Below are 10,663 nucleotides of genomic sequence, written 5' to 3' on the forward strand. Positions count from 1 at the left end.
TTATTTATATATTTTATATATTAGTCTTTGGTTGAATATTTTTTTACCAGTTTGTGGCTTTCCCTTTTACTTCTTTTATGGTGGATTTTGATGAACAGAAGATCATGGTGGGAGTGTAGATTTATACAATCAGTTTGGAAAATTTTGGTATTATCTATTTACACTAAATATATGCCTGTCTTATGATCCCAGCAATTTTATTTCTACTCCTATACCCAAGATAAATGAATTTGTGTATGTATATGTGTCAGTGTGTATTAAAGTTTTATTTACACACACACACACACACACACACAAACACACAAACACACACACACACACGCACACACACACACACAGAGTCACCCTTCCCTATCCATGGTTCCACATTCATGCATTCAACCACCTGGATTAAAGATATTTTAAAAATTAACAATATAAGAAAAATAATACAAATAAAAACAATACAAAAATTGTTTACATAGCATTTATAGTGTATTCATATTCTATGTAATCTAGAGATGATTTAAAGTATGTAAGAGGGTGTGAATGGGTTATATGCAAATACTATGGCATTTTATGTAAGCAACCTGAGCATCAGCAGATTTTGGTAACTATGAGACGTCCTGAAACCAATCTCCTGTGGATACTGAGGAACAACTATATTTATATGTCAAAGACACGTACAAGGGTGTTTGTTGCAGCTTTATTCATAACACACAAAAAATGGAAACAAGTGTACTTCAGTGGCTGAATGGTTAAACCAAGTGTGATAAAATGAAATAACTAACAACAATCAAAGGAAATGAACTGTAGAAAAATGTATCAACATGGATAAATTTGAAAAACACTGTTGAGTGAAAGGTATGCATAGAATAGCACCAACTATAATTCCTTTTTCATGGACTTCAAAAACAGACAAAACCAAACTATGGTGATAGAAGTTAGAGTAGTAGTTACCTCTGAGAGGAGGCTGATTGAAAAGAGCGTGAATATTTATGAAGTACTAGAAATGTTTAAAATCTTAACCTGGATAGTGATTAGATGAGTATAATGTATGGGTGAAAATTCATCAAATTATTCTCTTTAAAACTTAATTCTGGGAGTAGAGTCTGTATGTTATACTTCAACAAAATCACAAAATAAATAATAAAATATTTCAGATGATTTAAATATATCTAACTTTAAAAATTGGAAATATATAAAATCAAACACTCTATTTTAAGAACCACACATAGTAGTACGTTTTTATGGTACTGTCATCCTCAAATAGAGTGAGAATTAAGTACCCTGCTTGAAGTATGTGGAAATACGTAGAAACATTTTTGGCTATTACAATGAATGTGGTGCACTATAGGCAATTAATCCTTATCCTAGGGTGCTAAAGATTCTCCAATGAACAAATTCACACAACTGTTTTTCCCAACCGAAGATCAATAGGTGGTATGAGAGGGGCCCAGATGGCTGATTAGAAGCAGCTGTGGTCCATGGCATTCACAAAGAGGAATGAAAGTGGCGAATGAGTTCAGCACTTTCAACGAAAATATCCAGGTTCTCGCATTGGGATTGACTAGGCAAACAACTAGACCCATAGAGAATGAAGAAAAGCAGGGTGGGGAAACAGCCCACCAAGGAGTGGCACACAGCCAGAAAGCAAAACCCACTCCCAGCCAAGGTAAATGGTGAATGATTATGCAACCCTGCTCAGGAAATCACACTTCTCCCATAGATCACTGCAACCCACCAATAAGGGGATCCTCTGTTGAGCCCATGCTACCAGGGACTTGGGTCTGATACACAAAGCTGTGTGGAGTCTTGGCAGAGCAGCTGCTCAGGCACACAGAGACTCAGGAGTTTTACATACTCCAGCCTTAGTATCCCCAGCAAGGTGTGAGATCCATTTGTGCGTACACCTAAAAAGAGTGGTAAATTAAGAGAGCCAAGCAGTGTCATTCTGTAGGCCCCACTTCCATGGCACCATACAAGCGAAGACCCCTTGGCTTGTAATTCTAGCCAGCCAACTGCAACAGGCTGAAGTCAGCCTGAGGTGGAATAAAGTTCTTGGCGGGAGAGGTGGCTGCCATCTCTGTGGTTCAGTTGACTCAGTCATTCCAACCTGCTAGCTTTGGAGAGTACAAATCCAAAGGAGGAGGAAGGATCCCTCACAATGAGGAATAGCTACTTTGCCAGGTTGTGGCCAGGCTGCTTCTTTAAGCAGGGCCCCAATCTATTCCTTTTCACTGGGTGGAGACTCTCTGTGGGAACTTGATCCACTCCAGCCAGGATTATACAGAGACCTCTGATCTCTCTGGGACAAAGCTCCTCAGGGGTGGGGCAGCCACCATCTCTGCAGTTCAGTAAACTCAGTCATTTTAGCCTGCCTATTTTAGAGAGTGAAAACAATCCTGATGAGGAAGGATCAGTTTGGAAAATTTGGGACTTATCTATTTATGGTAAATATATGTAACATGATGCAGGACAGCTGCTTTGCCAGATCATGCCCAGACTTTTTTTGTTTTTGAGATGGAGTTATGCTCTCATTGTCCAGGCTGGAGTGCAATGGCACAATCTTGGCTCACCACAACATCTGCCTCCTGGGTTCAAGTGACTCTCCTGCCTCAGCCTCCAAGCAGCTGGGATTACAGGCACATGCCACCATGCCCAGCTGATTTTGTACTTTTAGTAAAGACAGGATTTCTCCATGTTGATCAAGCTGATCTTGAACTCCCCACTTCAAATATCTGCCTGCCTCAGCCTCCCAAAGTGCTGGGATTACAGGTGTGAGCCACTGTGCCTGGCCAGACTTCTTCGTTAAGTGGGATCCCACTCCATTCCTCCTTACTGACCCCTCCCTGTGAGGTCTTCAGCCACTCCACCTAGGGTTATATGGACAGATCTATGAACTTTCCCTGGGATGGAGCTCCCAGGGGGAGAGGTGGCTGTCATCTCTGTGGTACAGTTGATTCGGCTATTCCAGTCTGCTGACTTTGGAGAGGATTTTCTGGACAAGAGTGTGTTCCCTCCAGTGCAGCACACCTTCTCTACCAAAAAGCAGCCAGGCTGCTTCTTTAAGTTGGTCCCTGATCCCACTCCTCCTGACTGGGTGAGACTTCCCAACAGGTCTCGAGACACCTCCTTTAGGTGTGTTTGGACCAGAAACAGGTCAGTACCCCACTGGGATGGAGCTTCCAGAGGGAGGAGCAGGCTGACATCTTTGCTGTTTCACGGCCTTTACTGGTGATACATTCAGGTATGAGAAAAAAAAAAAAACTGATGCAAGTAGGGTCTGAAGCAGACCCCCAGCAAACCACAGCAGCCTTATAGGAGAGTGGCCTGACTTTTAAAAGAAAAAGAAACAGAAAACAACAACATCAACAGAAAATACCCCATAAAAAACTCATTCAAAGGTCAGCAACCTCAAAGATTGAAGATAGATAAGCCCACAAATGAGAAAGAATCAACACAAAAATGCTGAAAAAGCAAAAGGCCATAGTGCCTCTATTCCTTCAAATAAATGCAACACCTCTAGAGCAAGGGCATAGAACTGGGCTGAGGTTATATTCCTCCCTAAACTGGCTATTATGGTTATCAGCCCCTGTATTATCATGATTCTCAGCCTCTTGGCTGAATTGACAGAAGTAGACTTCAGAAGGTGAGTAATAACAAACTTCACTGAGCTAAAGGAGCACATTGTAATTCAATGCAAAGAGGCTAAGAATCATGATAAAACAATATAGGAGCTGATAACCAGACTAGCCAATTTAGAGGAGAATATAACCCACCTGACAGAGCTGAAAAACATAACATGACAGCTTTTCAATGCAATCACGAGTATCAACATCAGAATAAACAAAGCAGAGGAAGGAATCTCAGTTTGAAGACTGTCTTTCTGAAATAAGACAGACAAGAATAGAGAATAAAGAATAAAATGAAACAAATAAAATCTCTGAGTAATATGGGATTATGTAAACAGAGTGAACATACAATTGACTGGGGTACCCGAAAGTGATGGAGAGAATGGAACCAAGTTGGAAAATACATTTCAGGATATCATCCAGGAGAACTTCCCAGCCTAGCAAGACAGGCCAGCATTCAAATTCAGGAAATGCAGAGAACCCCAGTAAGATACTCTATGAGAAGATCAATTCCAAGACACATAATCATGAAATTCTCTGAGTTAAAATGAAGAAAATAAATATTAAGGGCAGCCAGAGGAAAAGGCCAGGTCATCTACTAAGGAAAGTGCATCAGACTCACAGCAGACCTCTCAGTGGAAACCCTAAAACCAGAAGAGATTGGGGCCAATATTCAACATTCTTAAAGAAAATAATTTTTGACCCAGTATTTGACATCCTATCCAACTAAGCTTCCTAATTGAAGGGGAAATAAGATCCTTTACAGACAAGAAAATGCTGAGGGAATTCAGCATCACCAGGCCTGCCTTACAGGAACTCCTGAAAGAACCACTAAATATGGAACGGAAAACCCATTACAAGCCACTACAAAAACATACTGAAGTACACAGACAGTGACACTATGAAACAACCACATAAACAAGTCTGCAAAATAACCAGCTAGCATCATGATGACAGGATCAAACTCATACATAATAATATTAACCTTAAATGTAAATGAGCTAAATTATCAATCAAAAGACACAGACTGTAAAGTTGGATAAAGAGTCAAGATTCACTGGTGTGCTGTCTTCAAGAGACCCATATCAAGTGCAAAAACACACATAGGCTCAAAATAAAGGGATGGAGGAAAATTTACCAAGCAAATGAAAAACAGAAAAAAGTATAGGTTACAATACCAGTTTGTAACAACCAACAAAGATTTAAAAAAACAAAAACAAAAACAAAAAATGACAACAAAGAAGGGCATTACATAATGGAAAAAGGTTCAATTCAACAAGAAGAGCTAATTATCCTGAATATATATGCACCCAATACAAGAAAACTTGGATTCATGCTGCAAGTTCTTAGAGACCTACAAAGACTTATATTCTCACACAGTAATAGTGAGAGACTTCAACACTGTATTAACAGGATTAGTCAGATCATTTGATCATCTTGATGATTATCTGATCATCAAGATAGAAAATTAACAAGGATATTCACGACCTGAACTCATCTCTGGATCAAAAGAACCTGACAGGTATTTACAGAACTCTTCAGCCAGAAACAACAGAATATACATTCATCTCATCACCACATGGCACTTACTTTAAAATTGATCATATAAATGGATCATATAAAACACTCCTCAGCAAATGCAAAAGAACTGAAATCATAATAGTCTCTCAGACCAGAGCATAATAAATTAGAACTCAAGATTAAGAAATTGACTCAAAACTACACCACTACATGGAAATTGAACAACCTGCTCCTGAATGACTCCTGAGTGAATAATGACATTAAAACAGGAATCAAGAAGTTCTTTGAAACTAATGAGAACCAAAAGACAAGGTATCATAATCTCTGGGACATAGCTAAAGTAGTGTTAAGGGGGAAATTTATAGCACCAAAAAAAATATGCATTTCTAAAGCTAAAAAGATCTCAAATTGACACCCTAACATCACAACTAGAAGACCTAGAGAATCAAGAGCAAAGAAACCCAAAGCTAGCAGAAGATGAGAAATAGTCAAGATCAGAGCTGAAGTGAAGGAGATAGAGACACGAAAAATCCTTCAAATAATCAACAAATTCAGTGACTGTTTTTAAAAAAATTAATCAAATAGAGCACTGGCTAGACTAATAAAGAAGAAAAGAGAGGAGAATCAAATAAACACAATCAGAAACGATTAACGGGATATTGCCACTGACCCCAAAGAAATGCAAACAACTATCAGAGAATATTATAAAACCCCTATGCACATAAATGAGAAAATCTAGAATAAATTCCTGGGTACAAACACCCTCCCAAGACTGAAGCAGGAAGAAATTGAATCCCTGAATAGACCAATAATGAGTTCTGAAATTCAGGAATAAATAGCCTACGAAATAAAAAAAGCCAAGGAGCAGATGAATTCACAGCTGAATTCTACGAGTTACAATGAAAAGTTAGTATCATTTCTATTGAAACTATTCCCAAACATTGAAAAGGAGAGACTCTTCCCCAACTCATTCTATGAGCCTAATATCATCTTGATACCAAAACCTGTCAGAGATACAACAACAACAACAACAACAACAACAACAAAAACAGGCCAATATTATTGAAGAACATTGATGCAAAAATCCTCAATAAAATACTGGCAAACTGAATCCAGCAGCATATCAAAAAGTTATCCACAAGGATTAAGGTGACTTCATCCCTAGATGCAAGGTTGGTTCAACATATACAAACCAATAAATATGATTTATTGTATAAACAGAGCTAAAGACAAAAGCCACATCATTATCTCAATAGACGCAGAAAAGGCCTGTGATAAAATTCAACATCTCTTCATGTTAAAAACTCTCAATAAACCAGGTATTGAAGGAACATACCTCAAAATAATAAGCCATGTATGATAAACCCACAGCTAATATCATACTAAGTGGGCAAAAGCTGGAACATTTCCCTTGAAAACTGGCACAAGACAAGGATGCCCTCTCTCACCACTCCCATTCAACATATTTTTGAAAGTTATGGCCATGGCAATCAGACAAGAGAAATAAATAAAGGATATTCAAATAGGAATAGAGGAAGTTATACTATCCCTGTTTGCACATGACATAATCCTGTATGTAGAAAACCCTATTGTCTCAGCCCAAAAGCTTTTGAAATTGATAAGCAACTTCAGTAAAATCTCAGGATACAAAATTAATATGCAAAAATCACTAGCCTTCCTATACACCAACAACAGGTAAGAAGAGAACCAAATTATAAATGAAACCCCATCCCATTCACAATTGCCACAAAAAGAATAAAATACCTAGGAACACAGCTAACAAGGGAAGTAAAGGACTTCTTCAATAAGAATTACAAACCACTGCTCAAGAAAATCAGAGAGGATACAAACAAATGGAAAAACATTCCATGCTCATGAGATAGGAAGAATGAATATCATGAAAATGGCCATACTGCCCAAACTAATTTATGGATTGAATGCTATTCCCATTAAACTACCATGGGCATTCTTCACAAAATTAGAAAAAAAAATTAAATTTATATGGAACCAAAAAAAGAGCCTCAATAGCCAAGACAATCCTAAGAAAAAAGAAAAAAAGCTGAAGGCATCATGCTACAGACTTCAAGCTATACTACAAGGCTACAGTAACCAAAACAGCATGGTAAAGGTACAAGAACAGACACATAGACCAATGGAACAGAAAACAGAACCCAGAAATAAGAACACACACCAAAAGCATGTGATCTTTGACAAATGTGACAAAAACTAGCAATGGGGAAAGGATTCCCTATTTCATAAATGGTGCTGGGAGTGCTGGCTAGCCATATGCAGAAAATTGTAAATGGACCCCTTCCTTACACCTTATATAAAAGTTAACTCAAGATGGATTAAAATACTTAAATATAAAACCTGAAACTATAGAAACCCTAAAAGAAAATCCAGGCAATGCCATTCAGAATGTAGGCATGGGCAAAGATTTCATGATGAAAATGCCAAAAGCAATTGCAACAAAAGAAAAAATTGACAAATGGGATCTAATTCAGGAGTTTCTGCACAGCAAAAGAAACTATCATCAGAGTCAACGGACAACCTACAGAATGGAAGGAAAGTTTTGCAATCTATCTATCTAACAAAGTTCTAATCTCAAGAGTCTATTATACAAGAAATTCAAACAAATTTCTAAGAAAAAAAAACATTAAAAAGTAGGCAAATCACATGAACACTTTTCAAAAGAAGACATATATGCGGCCAAGAAACATGAAAAAAAAGTTCAACATCACTGATTATTGAAGAAACACAAATCAAAGCCACAATGAGATATCATCTCATGCCAGTCAGAATGGCTATAATTAAAAAATCAAAAGCAACAGATGCCAGATGTGGATGAGGTTGCAGATTTAAAAGAATGCTTTTACAATGCTGGTTGGAGTGTAAATTAGTTCAACCATTGTGGAAGATAGTGTGTGATTCCTTGAAGACCTAGAGCCAGAAATACCATTTGACCCAGCAAACCCATTACTGGGTATATACCCAAAGGAATATAAATTATTCTAATTTAAAGATACACACATTGATTGTAAGTTTCCTGAGACCTGCTCAGCCATGCAGAGCTGAGTCAATTAAACCTTTTCTTAAATAAAGAAATAAATATACATGCATGCATATGTTCATTGAAGCACTATTCTCAATAGCAAAGACATGGAATCAACCTAAATGTCCATAAATGATAGACTGGATAGAGAAAATATGGTACATATACACCAGGGAATACTATGCAGCCATAAAATGGAAAGAGCTCATGTCCTTTACAGGGACATGGGTGGAGGTGGAAGTCATTATGCTCAGAAAATTAACACAGAAGCAGAAAACCAAACACCACATGTGGAGGGAGAGCATCAGGAAGAGTAGCTAATGGATGCTGGAATGCTGGACTTCATACCTAGGTGATGGGATTATCTGTGCAGCAAAGCACCATGGCAAACATTTACCTGTATAACAAATCTGCATATCCTGCACATGTACCCCTGAACTAAAATAAAAGTTGAAGACAAAGAAAAAAACAAAAGTAAATAAATCAATGTTATAAAATAGTAACTAAATGAACTAAATATTGCAAATTAATATTAAAAAACAACTGGTTATTTTGTTTACTTAGAAGAAAAGTTATACTGGCTAACACAAAAGCATAATGTTTTAAAAATTCTTTTTAACTTTATAAAACTAGTACCTCGTGATAGCACTTTAATTTCTGGAATGTCCTTCAGAACACAACTTTCTTATGGTACACTGCACCTATTTGAAAGACACAGGAAGAGTACTTTCTGTTTGTATGTGATAAATACCTCATGTCTACCCAACAAATTGGCTTTGGTTTGGAATATGATGTCAGGCCTGGATGCCCTAATTCTGACACTAACAAGCCTTATTGAAAACTTGTGAGACTTTTACCAAGATGGCCGACTAGGAACAGCTCCAGTCTGCAGTTCCCAGCAAGAACGCGCCAGAAGATGAGGGATATCCACATTTCCAACTGAGGTACCAGGTTCATCTCATTGGGACTAGTTAAACAGTGGGAACAGCTCAAGGTGGGCAAGCCAAAGCAGCGGCGGGCATACCCTCACCTGGGAGGTGCAAGGGGCCAGAGAACTCCCTCTCCCAGCCAAGGGAAGCCATTAGGGAATTTTCTGGACACTCTGGCTCAGATACTGTGCTTTTTCCACAGTCTACACAACCTGCAGACCAGGAGATTCCCTACAGCACCTACAATGCCAGTGTCCCAGATTTTCAGCACAAAACTGGGGGCTGTTTTAGTCGAGTGGCACCTGGAACGCCAGCAAGACAGAATCGTACATTCCCCCTGAAAAAGGGGGCTGAAGCCAGAGAGCCAGGAAGCTGGCTCGGGGATGTCCCACCCCCATGAAGACCAGAAAGCTAGGATCCACTGGCTAGAAATTCTCTCAGCCAGCACATCAGTCTGAGCTCGACCTGGGACTTCTGAGCTTGGTGAGGGGAATGGCACCTACCATTGCTGAGGCTCCCATACGTGGTTTCAACATTGCCTGTGTAAACAAAGTCCTGGGAAGTTTACACAGCAACTGGGCAGAGCCCAGTACAGGATCTCAGCAAGGCCTCTGCAGGCAGACCATCAAGTAGATTCCCATCTTGCTGGGCAGGGCATCTCAGAAAAAAAAGATGGCAGCCCATCAGGGACTTACAAAGCCCCCACCTTCTTGGGGACTGAACACCTGGGAAAAGGGGAGGTTGTGGGTTCGCTTCAGCAGACTTAAATGTCCCTGCCTGGCAGCCCTGAAGGGAGCAACAAATCCCCCAGCACAGTGCTTGAGCTCCATTAAGGGACAGGCTGCCTCCTCAAGTGGCTCCTTGACTCCCTGTGTGTCCTAACTGGGAGACACGTCATACAGGACAGCTCTGGCTGACATATGGCAGGTGGGCTTTTGGGATGAAGCTACCATAGGAAGGAACAATCTTTAATGTTCTATGGCCCTGCAGTTGATTCCCAGGCAAGCAGAGTTTGGAGTTGACCTCCAGAAAACTCCAGCAGACCTGCAGAAGAGGAGCCTGACTATTAGAAGGAAAATTAACAAACAGAAATAGCTTCAACATCAACAGAAAGGATGACCACTCAGAAACCTCATCCAATAGTCATCAACTTCAAAGACCAAAGGTAGGTAAATCCATGAAGATGGAAAAGAACCAGCACAAAAAGGCTGAAATCACCAAAACCCAGAATGCCTCTTCTCCTCCAAGGGCTCACAACCCTTCACCAGCAAGGGAACAAAATGGAATGGAGAATGAGTGTGACAAATTGACAGAAGCAGGCTTCAGAAGGTGGTTAATAACAAACTTCTCTGAGCTAAAGGAGCATGTTCTAACCCAATGCAAGGAAATTAAGAACTTTGAAAACAGGTTAGATGAAATGCTAACAAGAATTACCAGAATGGAAAAGAACATAAATGGCATGATGGAGCTGAAAAACAGCACAAGAGCTTCATGAAGTATGCACAAGAACTTCGTGAAGTATATACAAGTTTCAATAGACAAATCTT

The 10,663-nt window shown here is 39.3% G+C and overlaps 1 protein-coding gene across 8 annotated transcripts in view; it reads right to left on the reverse strand.

Moving 5' to 3' along the window:
• ZDHHC15 (zinc finger DHHC-type palmitoyltransferase 15) overlaps positions 1-10,663 on the reverse strand; it is a 138,977-nt gene that overhangs the window by 91,105 nt on the left and 37,209 nt on the right. The gene's annotated exons all lie outside the window — the stretch shown is intronic.

Source organism: Cebus imitator, unplaced genomic scaffold, assembly GCF_001604975.1.
Source record: "Cebus imitator isolate Cc_AM_T3 unplaced genomic scaffold, Cebus_imitator-1.0 Scaffold570, whole genome shotgun sequence".
Classification (NCBI taxonomy): Eukaryota; Metazoa; Chordata; class Mammalia; order Primates; family Cebidae; genus Cebus; species Cebus imitator.